A 13,143-nucleotide genomic window follows, 5' to 3' on the forward strand; every position below is an offset into this window, starting at 1 on the left:
CCACTGCAGGTGGCACAGAAATGGGGCTGTGCTCAGGGCAGGCAGTGGTGGCACTGGGAGGGGGGGGCCCACAGGGAGCTACAGCAAATTAGGGGGTGGCTGTAGACCCTCCCCATAGGTCCCTCCCACCCCAGTGCCACCGCTACCTGTCCCACTCCCAGCTCACCCCAAACCTGTGTGCAGGGTGAGGGGGCACACACCCCATGTAGATCCCTCAAGGGTGTACATGGTAAGGGGGGGGATCTTCCCCGCACTCTGACACCCCAGACAAGCCCCACAGCTCTGCCCCAACTGGGCAGCACCTGCCCCTGCCCCACTCCCTCCTTCACCACAGGAGCCTCAATCTGTTCCCCCCACTTCCACACCCCTTCCCCCAACAGACTTATTAGTTGGACACTGCTCTCCAAGCTGCCAGACTGCATATCAGCAATTGGATCAGTATTCACCGATATGTCTCATTAATAAAATCGGTCATCAGTATCAGCCCAAAAAAAATCTGTATTTGTGTACCCCTAGCTACTACTAACTCAGATCACTAAACTGGTCTTAAAAATTCCTATGGCCTGCATTCTATTCATGCACAGGTTTACTGCAGAAACAGAAAAAAGGAAGTTCTGCTGCAAGTCAAAATTTCATTAGCCAGACAACAGAGACAAGTAAAAAGCTCAGCATCAAAGTAACAAAAACTGAGATAAGCTTAGAAGTGGATCCTGTAGCCAGTGTTGGATTTGGTCAAGAATGGAGCTAGAAGCATGGTAATAAGTGTTTTTTATCTCTGTGTGAAAGCACAAGGTTGCAGGGTGACAAAGTCTAACTCAATACAGAAGAAAGTGTTTCCCATCTCCAAATATCTTAAGGAAGAGGACCCAACAACACAGATCAGAAAGAACTACTTCATTTCTTCACAGCAGCCCATTTTCCCCCTCTAGGGCTTTCTTCTTCCACATTTGAAATACATCTGAAGCATCAGAAAATTCTCAGAATGATCTATTTAATGACCCCTACCAATGCCGAAAATTTTAACTAAGAGAGCCCCAAGCTAACCTAGTTTTAAGCTACAGCCCAATACCATAGCTTCTCGCTTCATCTGAGAAAAGTGCAAAGATACAGAGGAGTCTTGTTCCAGCAGCATGGATAACGAACAGCAGAAGGAAAACTTACATATGAAAAGATTAGGAAAAAAGTGAGGAAAGGATCTTACATGAAAACAATAAAAAGCAAGCAAAGACAGTATGCTAATTTGAAGAAAGGATGTTAGCAAACCAAAGTATGTTATACAGCACTCATAAATCCAAAACACAGGCCAGGGAAATACAATTAGGGCACTCAAACATATATTCTACCCTGTAGTGATGTCATGTAATATTCATGACTAAGATACTTGAAGAAGTGCTTTTTTAAAGATTTGTTTCAGTATCTTTCCATGCCAGCAAGGAATTATTTGGATACCAAGTTCTTTCATATCATAATACGCCTGGATTTCTTTTAAAACACAACTGTAAATTCAAACATCCTGTGTATATAATTTTCATCTTGTAGATTACAAGATGACAATAATGTTGTTTCACCCTTAGACTACTGATAGAAACTAAACTCAATTTCATTTCACTATCACTTATACTTTGGAAAATTGAAAAAACCCCCAAAAAAACCTGCACAATAAACCAACCCTTTCAAAGGCAAACTTGTCAGCACACTGAGTAGTGTAAAGCAATCATAATGCAGTGGGCACAAGTGGCTTTTTATGCTCCTCCAGCTACTTAAGTATATTAGTTTATCTGGCTCCTTAAATTGTACTTAATATTTAAGTTAAAGAACCAGTTTAAATAAGACCAGTCCAGTACAAAACAAGAGCTAGGATGTCTGCACTTCAAGGGCTCATGCCTCAATCCCTTCCATCAGTGCTACTTGAGGGTACAGTTGAAGCAAGGCAACAACAGAAAACAGCACTTTTACACTCGTATTCAAGCTACCATTCAGTCACACAGCTTTAAGAAACCACAACAGCCAAAAGATATTGGTGACACCTGGAGAAAGTAATCTACCTATGAAATCTCTTGACATATTAACAACCAGCCAATCTTTATCACTAAATCATGCTAGATTACTGTATGTAAATCAATTTTAAAGAAGAGATGTACTGCCCACCCTTTACTTTGACATGATTCCAAGCATGGCTGATACAATCATAACAACTAGCCATGGCCTCTAAAAGCTTGGCTTAACTATAATCCAATTTCTTCACATTAATCCAATGAACAATATTCAACTAGGTTCAGTGATATGGAATGCTTGACAAATGCACTGTTCTGCATGATCTCTTAAGATCACTGTAAAACAAAGAGTAATATAGATGTTAACTATTTTAGAACATGCTTAAAAATACATGAAGGAGCACACTAAAAATTTACTGGTGAGGACAAAAATGTTGTGAACATGGGGAGGGCATCTTGTATTTTTCATAAATGAATCCAACCTCTTTGCTAACTGCAATTAACCATGGAATTGTGACAGGTATTTAGCTATTAGTTCCCAAAAAGGAACAGAGGATGGATGGATAGGTAGGTAGGTAGGTAAACAGCCACCTTTAATGCTTGGCTTTAACAAATGTAATCATAAAACTGCAAGTGTCCTCACAGGTCATCTAATCCAACCCTATGTAATGATGCAGAATGCCCTACTCCTAAACCATCCCAAACAAATGCCTCTGCAGCCTTTCTAAACACTTCCAGTGAAAGTGATTTTACATCTTCTTTAAGAAGCCTGTTCCATTATTGTACCATTCCAACGATTAGGAATGGGGCTTTTAAATAAGATTTTGTATACATCATATGAACCCACTGTCTCAGTGGCAAGTGAGAATAGTTATTCTCCTTCTCTATTCTTTTTGAAACTGCATTGCATTGCTCATGAATGAGTCCAGGATGCACCACAGCCTCAGATTCTGTTTGGCAGCACTACCACCAAACCAATTATCCTCCATTCTTTCTACAAGCACTTCAGTTCTCTTTTTCTTTGTTGTTGTTGTTGAATTTCATTTACTATCATCCAGTTCTCCAATTTATCAAGATCCTTCAGTGTTTGCAGTACCTCACAGGTTTGTGTATACCTGTAATTGTGATCACAGAACTCTTTGTTCTTAATCTAAGTCATGAATAAAAGTGTTTTAACAGCATCAGACCAAGAACAGGACTCTTGCAGAACCCCACTTCATATATCCTACATATTTTTTTCCTTGAAGTCATTCAGCAATAGAGCCACCTAAGAAGCCATTCTATCTAGCTTGTTTCCCCAGTTTAGTGATGAAAAATATGTCACGTAGGTGTGTGTTCAAAGCCTTACTAAAGTCCAGGTATAACATATTTACTCAACTAAAAGAAGAGGTCCCTGCCCCTCCCTCCTCCGCCATCAGCAGGGGAAATAAACTCCTCATCCTACAATCACATACAAGGAAACCACATTAAATACATTGTGTATAGTCAAACTGCTGCCAAAAGCAGCATATGCTCAGTAATGCAAACCAAACTAGGAAACTGATTAAAAGCAGCAAACACTGAGCATCACAATAAAACACATGGCTCATGAGGGGCAAACAGTAACCTACAAGGACAGGTTAGTGCAGTCCACCTTAATAAGGTATAGTGCAGTAGTGCCCAATGCGTTCTGTCCCCCTCAGTACCAACTCTTTTTCAAGTCATAGTGAGCCATTACACTGAATACACTGACTTCCTCTTCACTCCCACAGCTGAAATGTGCCTTTTTCCCCCCCCATTTCTAATGATGCCCATTTCTTCACCAACCTTAAATGTCTGGCCAACACCACCAAATGGGACCCCAAGCAGTTCACCCCAAATCCCTCTCTCAGCCTGATGCATATGATTAGTAAGGCCCCACCCTCCATGAGGTTCAGCCAAACCAGGTTGCCCTGAACTTAACCTGCATATAAATTTCTGAAGCAGAAGAGAACTAATTAGCACAATTGGCATGGGGGGGGGAAGAAGGGGCAGGTGTATCTAGAGCATACACACATACTAAGAAGTACTGAGCTACAGAGTTACTATGGCTTGAAATTCTGCTGACTCGGCTGAGGCCCAGCTCAATTAACTATGTAAATCATGAGCCTTTTGGCTTTGGACTACTATCGTGCATAGTTTATACTCTATATCGAGTAGGTATAAGAGTGCTGCTTAAATGCATGTTTTTGGAGTACCTGTTCTAAAGCTTGCATCAGTTAAAAAAACAAAAATAAATAAATGAAATAAATAAAAAACCCTACCAACAAAAAAAAAAAACAAAACACAGACAAAATGAATCAATTTATCTTTCAGTGCCCCTCACTTCCAAATCTTCCCCTCACTTACATTTGCTCAGGGAAAAAAGGGTATGACAGAGGGTGGAGAGGGGAGGGCAGAGAGAGCTGCAGGGGGAATAAGTTTGGGGGACAGAGGTCAAGGGGGCCACCTGACCATCCTGTCACATCAGGAGCGGGACCAAAAAGAAGGCATACTTCTGTCAGAGCAAAATTTTGAGTATATGCTGCTAACACAGAAGAGTTAGACTGACATGCGCGGTTTGACTCTGAGTGGAAAGTTCCAAGGCTCACCCAGCCCTTGCCCCCTGGGTGACCTGCGGACCTGTCAATCATTGTTGACCTACTTTCCCCACAGAGGCATGCTCAGATTGTGTCAGCTTCTGACTGAGAGCATGCTCAGTCAGAACCGACATGAGGTAATCTGACTAGAAATTTCTCTGCGGAGAGGGTTCTGATTGGCTACCAAATTCATATAAAAGTTCAGTGAACCCCTCCCTCGGGGGGAGATTGCGTTAGCTGAGGACAGAGGCTGCTGCTGCAGGGACTGTCTCTCAGTCAGGCTTTAGGGCCTATAGATCTCCTCCTTCGCTTGGCATTTCGTATTACTTATTGTGTTACGGCTTTGACTCCGCTCACCTGGCTTCCGACTTACCTTGGCACTGACTACCGACTACAATTCCGGATCGTCCATTGAACTTTGTTTGCAATCTCGGCTCAACTCACCTGGTTTTGACTTCGGCTTCCAACATCACCGCTTCTCACCGTTGTCCTGCGGGACTGGCGTCACGCGACTCACCGTATACATCGAGTTACAGTTTTTGTTTTATTGTTTGTATTCCCCATTAATGAGCTGTTGACCAGCCCTGGGACTAGGTCTTCGGACTGAACCTTGTGGGCCAACAGACCCCCTTGTTGTTTACTGTTATAACTGTAACTGAAGACATCGCTGCCTACGCCTGAAGCGTAAGTCAAATAAATCCATCTTAATTTCAGTCCGCTCTGGGTCTGTATCTCCTGACTCTACGCCAATAATCCCACCTGTCCATATCTGATTGCCACCCTGGCCCACCGTGACCTTGGGGCCCGATTCATTCTGTTCGGTTTTCCCCGACATAGTGTCACGAACAGGATCAATGGGAGGCATATTGGAGTCGGAGATTATAAGGAGTTGCCCATGGAGCAACCGAGTCCGGCAGACCATCTGCACCGAGGACTTATGGGACCATATAGCTTTCCATCAGGCCGCACCGGCTGAAGGAACTGTAAGCGGATATCTGTCCCTCTGGGGAGAAAAAGGGGAAGAATGGGCTGTTCGGCTCACCCCAAGCGCTCTGGGTTGCATTGTCCAGGATCCTCGGGCCATTTACCGCCCAAGGGGGGAGACTGGGACCATAGCCATGGCCCGTAAGAAATCATCGGGCACAGCAACCTCAGGCCCGGACCGAGAATTTGCCCAGTGCATGAAGTATGTACAGGAGGGCCGTGAGGATACCCCTCCTGACGAGTTCAATTGTCCGACCCTTGCCATCGGGTCTAGGGGGCATGAGCTCCTGGTCCAGCTGCAAGAGCGGTTAGAGAGGGACGGCAAGAAAATCAAATGGTCCGGACCCCGATGGAAGAAAGGCCGCATAATAAATGTGCTTTTTCGGGAGTACGTTGTGTTATTAAGAGAGCTAACTGATATGAGGGCCTAGCTCATGGCTACAACCAGACCTGTGACAGAAAAATTGGCTGAGCGGCCATTGCAAGATGGCACCGACCAAACTGTCAGCACGCCAAAACCAGTGCTGACGTCACGACGTCCAGCTCCACCCATCCCGAGCCCACCCTCCAGAGAGACGCCGCCCATGGTTCTGCCCACCGAGAACCGGACTCCCGCAACAGCGCCACCTACTGTACACAAGTCACCACGCCCGTACGTCAGCCACCGCCACCAGGAGGACGTACAGGAGAAGAGTACCCAAACGAACAACGAGAACTGCAACCAAATGAATTACAATAACAGTAACAAAGTAACAAGCAAGAGCGTGGGAACAGAAGCAACTGAAGTTGCTTGACAAAGCTACTGGAACCAACGCGAATGATAAAATGACAAGAAGAACAATAAGGACAAGTACAATCGGAACAAATACGAGCAACGGATTAATAGAAATGACTAAACCAGTAACCAAGAAGAATTATATAAACGAAACCATAAGTGCTGATGACGATGAAAGTAATAAGAATAGTACGAGATAAACCAGTTCAACAAGACAACCAAGACACTGAAGAGTTAGCATCGGCTTTTCCCATTGCAGTCCAAAAATGGGTAACCGATCCCCAGGGCCAGACCCGACAAACAATCACAACGCGAACTAGAACACACCCAGAAATGAATGAACTAAGGAAGGAAACCGGCATAAGAAACGATGAAATGCCAATCGCCTGGTTGGGGCGTCTAGTAGCAGAGGCAGGGAGTGAGACCGTCAACCAGGACGAAGCCCTACAGCTTGTGCGCAATTCAGCTTGGAGCCGAGCAAAGGTAGTGGACCCGCTGCCAGTGCTAGCCAACTACTTTTGGCCGATACCAATACCAGCTTTGGTTACCGAGGCACTGCAAAGAAAAATCCACACCTGGCATGAGGGACATGCAGGTCGTGCGAGTGCCACTTCATTGGTGTACACAGTGATTGGAACGTCATACGCTATGTGGAACCCAGCCCACCAAGCCTTAAATTTGACACCCACTCAGGTGCAGGGGGCATGGCCTCATAGGTATGTCCTATCATCTGGAGACGTGCCCTGTCTGCAGGAAGCAGTAGACACAGCAACCGAGTTATATGGAGGGAACCAAAGCATAACAGCAAGACTCTTACTAAGTACGTCGGTAAACAGACCAGTGATACATACCTTGGGACAGCTCGACCAGCTGAGAGGAGCGATGGAAAAACAAAGACATCAAAAGAATGTAAGCTTCGACAGGGATGAGAAAAAAGAATCAAGATATGTACACGTGATTGAACACAATCCAAAAAATATTGATAAGAACCAACGGAAACCACCTCGAGTGTCACCACAGGAACCGTGAAAAATATTACTCTCGATCTTCTCCACCGCCAGCCCAGACAAGTTATTCACCGCCCCAGAGGACCCCTCAAGAAAGAGCAATGTTTGGGTTCCTTCTGGAGAAATTCGGCCTTAACAAAGAGCAATTAAGAGCCCTAAGAGACGAGGGACAGCGAGTTCTCGCTAAAACTTTAGGATTCATCGAAAGACAGAAATCAAAAAACAAGTGACCGCCATCGGCGCAAGTCCGGTGACCGATGGCTGCAACCACCTGAACGAAACGAACACGGACTTCAAAACTAACCCAAAACAAAACAAACTAAAGCGTGACGAACCTAAACGTAGCGAAACTCAACGAAGCAACCCAACCGACGAAATGAAAAAAACCAAAATAAAACCAAACGAACGAACCGAATTGAAATGACGTAACCTCAGACGAGACGAGTCAAAGCAAAACAAAATGTATCGAGATACATTAAAAATAAACGAACAAGTACAAAACGAACCAAAACAACTCGACTTAAAGCAAACTGAACTTCGAACCGACCGTCAACGAGACAAATCGGAACCAAGCGAACGAGACGAATCCAGAAAGAATGAAATGAAACGAAACCTGAAGCGTAACGAAACCGTACAAAATGAATCGAAACAAAACCAAGAAAACCCAAATGTATCGAACATGAAACTTACCGTAACAGAAACTGTTTTGACTAAAGGACTGCAGGAGGAAGTCAGAGTTAGACAAACGAGCTATCCAAAACCGGGTGTTGTCGTAGCAGAAAACAACGTGAAGATGTTCAATGACGACCAAAGACCATATGCTCGGATCGAGATTCAAAATCCCAATGACCAAATGGATATAATGTACGCAAAGTTCCTCCTAGACACGGGAGCCCAAGTGAACATCATAAAGTCATCCATACCCCACGTAAAAACGAAGAAGATAATGATGGTGCAGGGACTAAATGCTGCGATGGCAACATGCAGAGTGAAATTTTTAGTAAAAGGCTGCGAGAAACGCCTTGATGCAGTCCTTGAGAATGTCAATATTCTAGGGGTACCAGGAATTCGAGTCCTAAACTTAAAGCACAAGGTGCTCGAAGCCTTACCCATCACAACCATGCTGGAAAACGAGTGGCACCGACCGACATTGCGAATTAACACCATGTAGTGGTACACCCCGATACCCACAAAACCACACCTTCAAGATTCCCTCAACACCTTGTTGGAAGGCTTAGTAAAAAAGGGATCAATTACGCCGATACACGCTAGTGCCCAACTGTCTCCTGGATGGGGAATCCCCAAACCGGGAAAACCTAGTGAAACACACCTAGCAGTGGACTACAGAAAAGTGAATAAGCACTGTACAACCCTGGCGCAAGCAACATCTTGTACCCTACTGCAAAGTATGCATGAAATGGCCGAATACCAAACTGAAGAATGGGTAGGAACAACCCTGGACTTGAAAGGACATGTTTTTTTCATTTCCCATCAACGACGCTGAGGGAATTTTGAACATGTGTGTCCGGGGAAAAATCTACAAATGGAACATGTGTCCACAGGGATACCGCAACGCTCCAGCGTTGGCTACCGGCACACTGAATGAAAGCTTGAAACGATTTTCAAAAAGTAACCCGGAAGCCAAACATGTAAAGATCTGGAGTTATATTGACGATGTAGCAGTGATGGGAAGAGAAAGAAACATCGTGAAAAGAATTACTGAAGGTTTAGTGAAACATCTGACTACTGACGGCTGGACTATAAATGTAAATAAATCACACCTAGAACCATCTAACAGCATTAGTTTCTTAGGGATTACTTTCAGTGGAGCCACTCGACATGGGGTATCCCATGAGAATATTGACATCACTGTTTGGGAGAATAAAACCCCTTCGACTAAGCTAGACTTCCAGTCCCTGTTGGGATGGTTAAATTGGTTCCAACATTACGTCACGCCGGAACATTTGCCAGTCCTCACCCAGAATCCAACGATTAGAGAAAGAACGCGACAAAAAGGCCCCTTGGACCTCAAGAGACGCAAAAGCCCTCAGCGGACTTCTAACAGCTGTAAAGAACACGACCCTACACGCTATCAATCTTAGCGCACCACTACTAATTACGATTGGGTTCACCGAGGAGCATCTCTTCACCATGGTGAAGAACTCCGAGGGAGACCTGGTATACCTAGCGCACCGAACCATACAAGCGGCGCAACACCAATATGGCACCGTAGGGAAAGTTCTTTTAGCCGCTCAGTTAGCCGAGTCTTTGGCAACTGGACACGGGAAAATAAAATCGGTAGGGGCAACCCTACTGCCTCGCTTATTGCACGATCGACCGGACCCGTGTTTCCAGGGGGAACCGTCGATTTGGAGTGTCCTGGTATTGAACCATCTATGCCACTGGCACAACTGGAAACACGAGGATTTACCGCCGACGTCGATTACCACCACAGAATCAAGTATCATCCTCTATGGAACAACAGAGCCCGCGTGGATGGCCTCAGATGGCACCACTCGAGAGGAAGGAAAGTATGGGTATTACTGTAAACCATGTCATCGTCACGAGATCTACCCGGGATACAATTCTGCCCAGAAAAACGAATTACTGGGATTCAAAGAACTGATACAACATTGTCTGGCCCACCACGACGGAACTCTTCCGATTCCAGTGCTAACAATTGACTCCCAATATATTTACAAAATTGTAATAGGAACGGCCTCACCGACAGAAAACCTTGAATTATGGATGGAAATCTATAATCTGTTGTCCAACTTCACAGTGCTACCTTTAAATCAAGCATACCAGATCGCACCGAATTGATACTGACCCTATCCATGAAAAGATCGATCGGTTATTGGAAGATCCCACTTGTACTAATGTTCTTGCCACAAGCGTCGTCGATGAGCCTGTATGTGTTAACCCGTATTTAACCTGGCTACACGAGCATTGGGGCCACCCAGGTCCTCGTGCCTGTTATACAAATGGCGCCGGGCATCTGATGGCTACTCATCACATGGTTCTCACCAGAACTGGAAGCGAGTCACCCAGGCTTGTAATGCCTGCGCCAAAGAAAAATGTCATCAAACTGGAAGCACGAAAGGTGCTCTCAATAAGGATACCTTCACACCAGGACAGACTTGGCAGGTAGACTTTCTCGGTCCCTTGCCAGGGGCGTCAATCCCCAATAAAGGACTGATTGTTGTGGACCTCGGTACAAGGCAAATGACTGTAGTTCCTCTTCGTAAGACACACACCACTGCAGTCATCCTCGCTCTTACAAGCGTCTTTGTGATGTGGAAGATACCCACCACCATCCAGTCTGACGGTGGGCCACCGTTCACATCACTGGCCATAGATCGATTTGCGCATCTATACAACATCACTTGGCATCACCATCTGCCCTACCACCCACAGTCCAACGGGGTGGTAGAAAGAGCAGTCGGATTATATAAGGAGGCACTACGCCTCAAGGGGCAGGGAAATTACAAAGGATGGACAAAGCATAATCATGAAATTCTGATCAATTTAAATTCCACGAAAGGACTATGGGATACGAGAACACCAAATCCGATGAAATCCTGGGATCCAAAATTTACACCGTCCGAGCTGGTATGGATTATATTACCTGATCCACGAAATTGACACCCAAAGACACTGAAAGGACAGATACAATCCGTCGAAAAGTATCCTAATACTTACCTTATTGAATTAGAGGACAGTGGGCGATCGATCCTCGCTCATCATAACTGGTTGGCTAGAAGAGCCGTTACAGATTCGCTACCATGAATCTTCTGTGTTCCCTGCAAGGGGGGCATATAGTATTAAGTATGGGTTTAGGCACATAACATCGTTTATGAATGGTTTTATTGGGAGAATTTGTTCTGCCGGTCTGTTTATTGTTGTTTCAGATTCACGACCTGTATATTTCACCGCAGTCGAGATCGTTCAACACCATCAAAGCTGACGGATAAATTAAGACACCATGGCAACTGGACCCAGAGATATTGGACTGATTTTCATTTACTATTGTATATATTGTGTATACGTTGAAAAACTGTCCGCGGAATCGGGTACTGAGCTTAATCATTCATCAAACTCGGTCCTCCACCTACTATCCCTCTGTGCCAATGCTACAGGGGATGAAACGGGCCAGGGACTAACGGCATGTCTTAGGATCCCCATGTCCGTTGAGGATTCAGTCCTCATTCCGTACGCTGTGCCTTTCAACATTGACGAGTGGTTCACTAAGGTTTCCCTAAGTGAAGAGACCACCATAAATATCTCCGTCCCTTTGGAAGGCGGGGGTCATCTTATGACCAGCTATTCTTGGCCTAGAAATTTTTCGTTGGCAGATATTGCCCAGGTTACAAACCCTCCGCAAATGAATTGCTTGGAAAGAGAAGCCCGATGCGCCTGTTCCGCCATCCCATGGGGAATACACCCCCAAGGGATAGAATGGTCCAGACCAGATATGTCTCAGAGGTGGGATCTGCATTCTATTAACCCACCTTGGTATACTGATTTAAGCCCCCGTGGTCATAAAGTTCAATCCGATTTCACGTTAACACCTCTAATAGAAGCCACCCCTTTGGTAAAATGGAATGAATCACAAGCCGTAGATCTGACAAAGTCTGGTTCTCACGGGAGAGATTCAGGGTTTGGATTTTATAATCCGACCCTCCGGGCCATATTACTCCATGCCGCCTGTCACAGCATGGCGCAACCAATTCGGCAATCTGGACCCCCAGAGCGATCTAGGCATTCCTACCCAACTCCAGGCTGGTGTGATGAATTAAGTACACCAGCACCATTCCGTCTGGCTTGGGCATGCTCAGATGGATGGCTATATACTACTCTGCCGGCCACGTTAACAGGCGTCCAATGTTTTTTAAGTTCCATTTTGTTCTGTCCCCTGTTACAAGCTTCGACAGCACACCCACCTAGTCCAGCAATCGTACATCATCAAGTACGGTCAGCCGCACCAGTCTGGAGCTCACTAACTCATGGGGAGAGAACCACTCAGGACCTCAGTTGGGCCTTTGAGGGCTTCTTCCTTTGGGGTTACGCAATAGCCAAAGCTCGAATTGCCCTGGCGGAGCTTTCTGAACGGGTTGAGCTTTTGGCCAACCATACCGCCACAGGCTTTGTATTAATCAATGAACAAATACAGGCCACGTCTCTAATGATGATGCAAAATCGTTTAGCATTAGAAGCATTACTCATACAACAAGGCGGCCTGTGCCAATATCTGAACCTGTCCAGAGACATGTGTTGTATTTCTATCCCCAACGTATCTGTTCCATTACAACACCAAATAAGAAAGATTAGAAAGATTTCAGATGATGTCAACACCATCTCGGGGGTTGGGCAGGGATGGCTGTCGCGTATCTTTAAGTGGCTGGGGTGGAATCCGTCCTCATGGCTGATGAATCTGCTCACACCGGTACTGTCATTTCTGTTTGTATTTGTGATCATTGTATTTAGTATCAGTTGTATTTTTAAGATACTGACATGGAAAGTTGCCAATCTGTGCATCTACATGTATTCCACTGTTCCCGCACATGAAAATTTCCGGAACGATGGTTCCATCGTGGAGGAGGTATAATTCGACCATCTAGCTTCTGTGCTGACAGCAAGGGGCATGTCAGAGCAAAATTTTGAGTATATGCTGCCAACACAGAAGAGCTGGACTGACATGCGCGGTTTGACTCTGAGTGGAAAGTTCCAAGGCTCACCCAGCCCTTGCCCCCTGGGTGACCTGCGGACCTGTCAATCATTGTTGA

The 13,143-nt window shown here is 45.3% G+C and overlaps 1 protein-coding gene across 2 annotated transcripts in view; it reads right to left on the reverse strand.

Annotated features, from left to right (window-relative positions):
- NAF1 (nuclear assembly factor 1 ribonucleoprotein) overlaps positions 1-13,143 on the reverse strand; it is a 60,860-nt gene that overhangs the window by 38,324 nt on the left and 9,393 nt on the right. The window lies entirely within an intron of this gene.

Source organism: Crocodylus porosus, unplaced genomic scaffold (genome assembly GCF_001723895.1).
Source record: "Crocodylus porosus isolate Cpor-Errol unplaced genomic scaffold, CroPor_comp1, whole genome shotgun sequence".
Taxonomy (NCBI): domain Eukaryota; kingdom Metazoa; phylum Chordata; order Crocodylia; family Crocodylidae; genus Crocodylus; species Crocodylus porosus.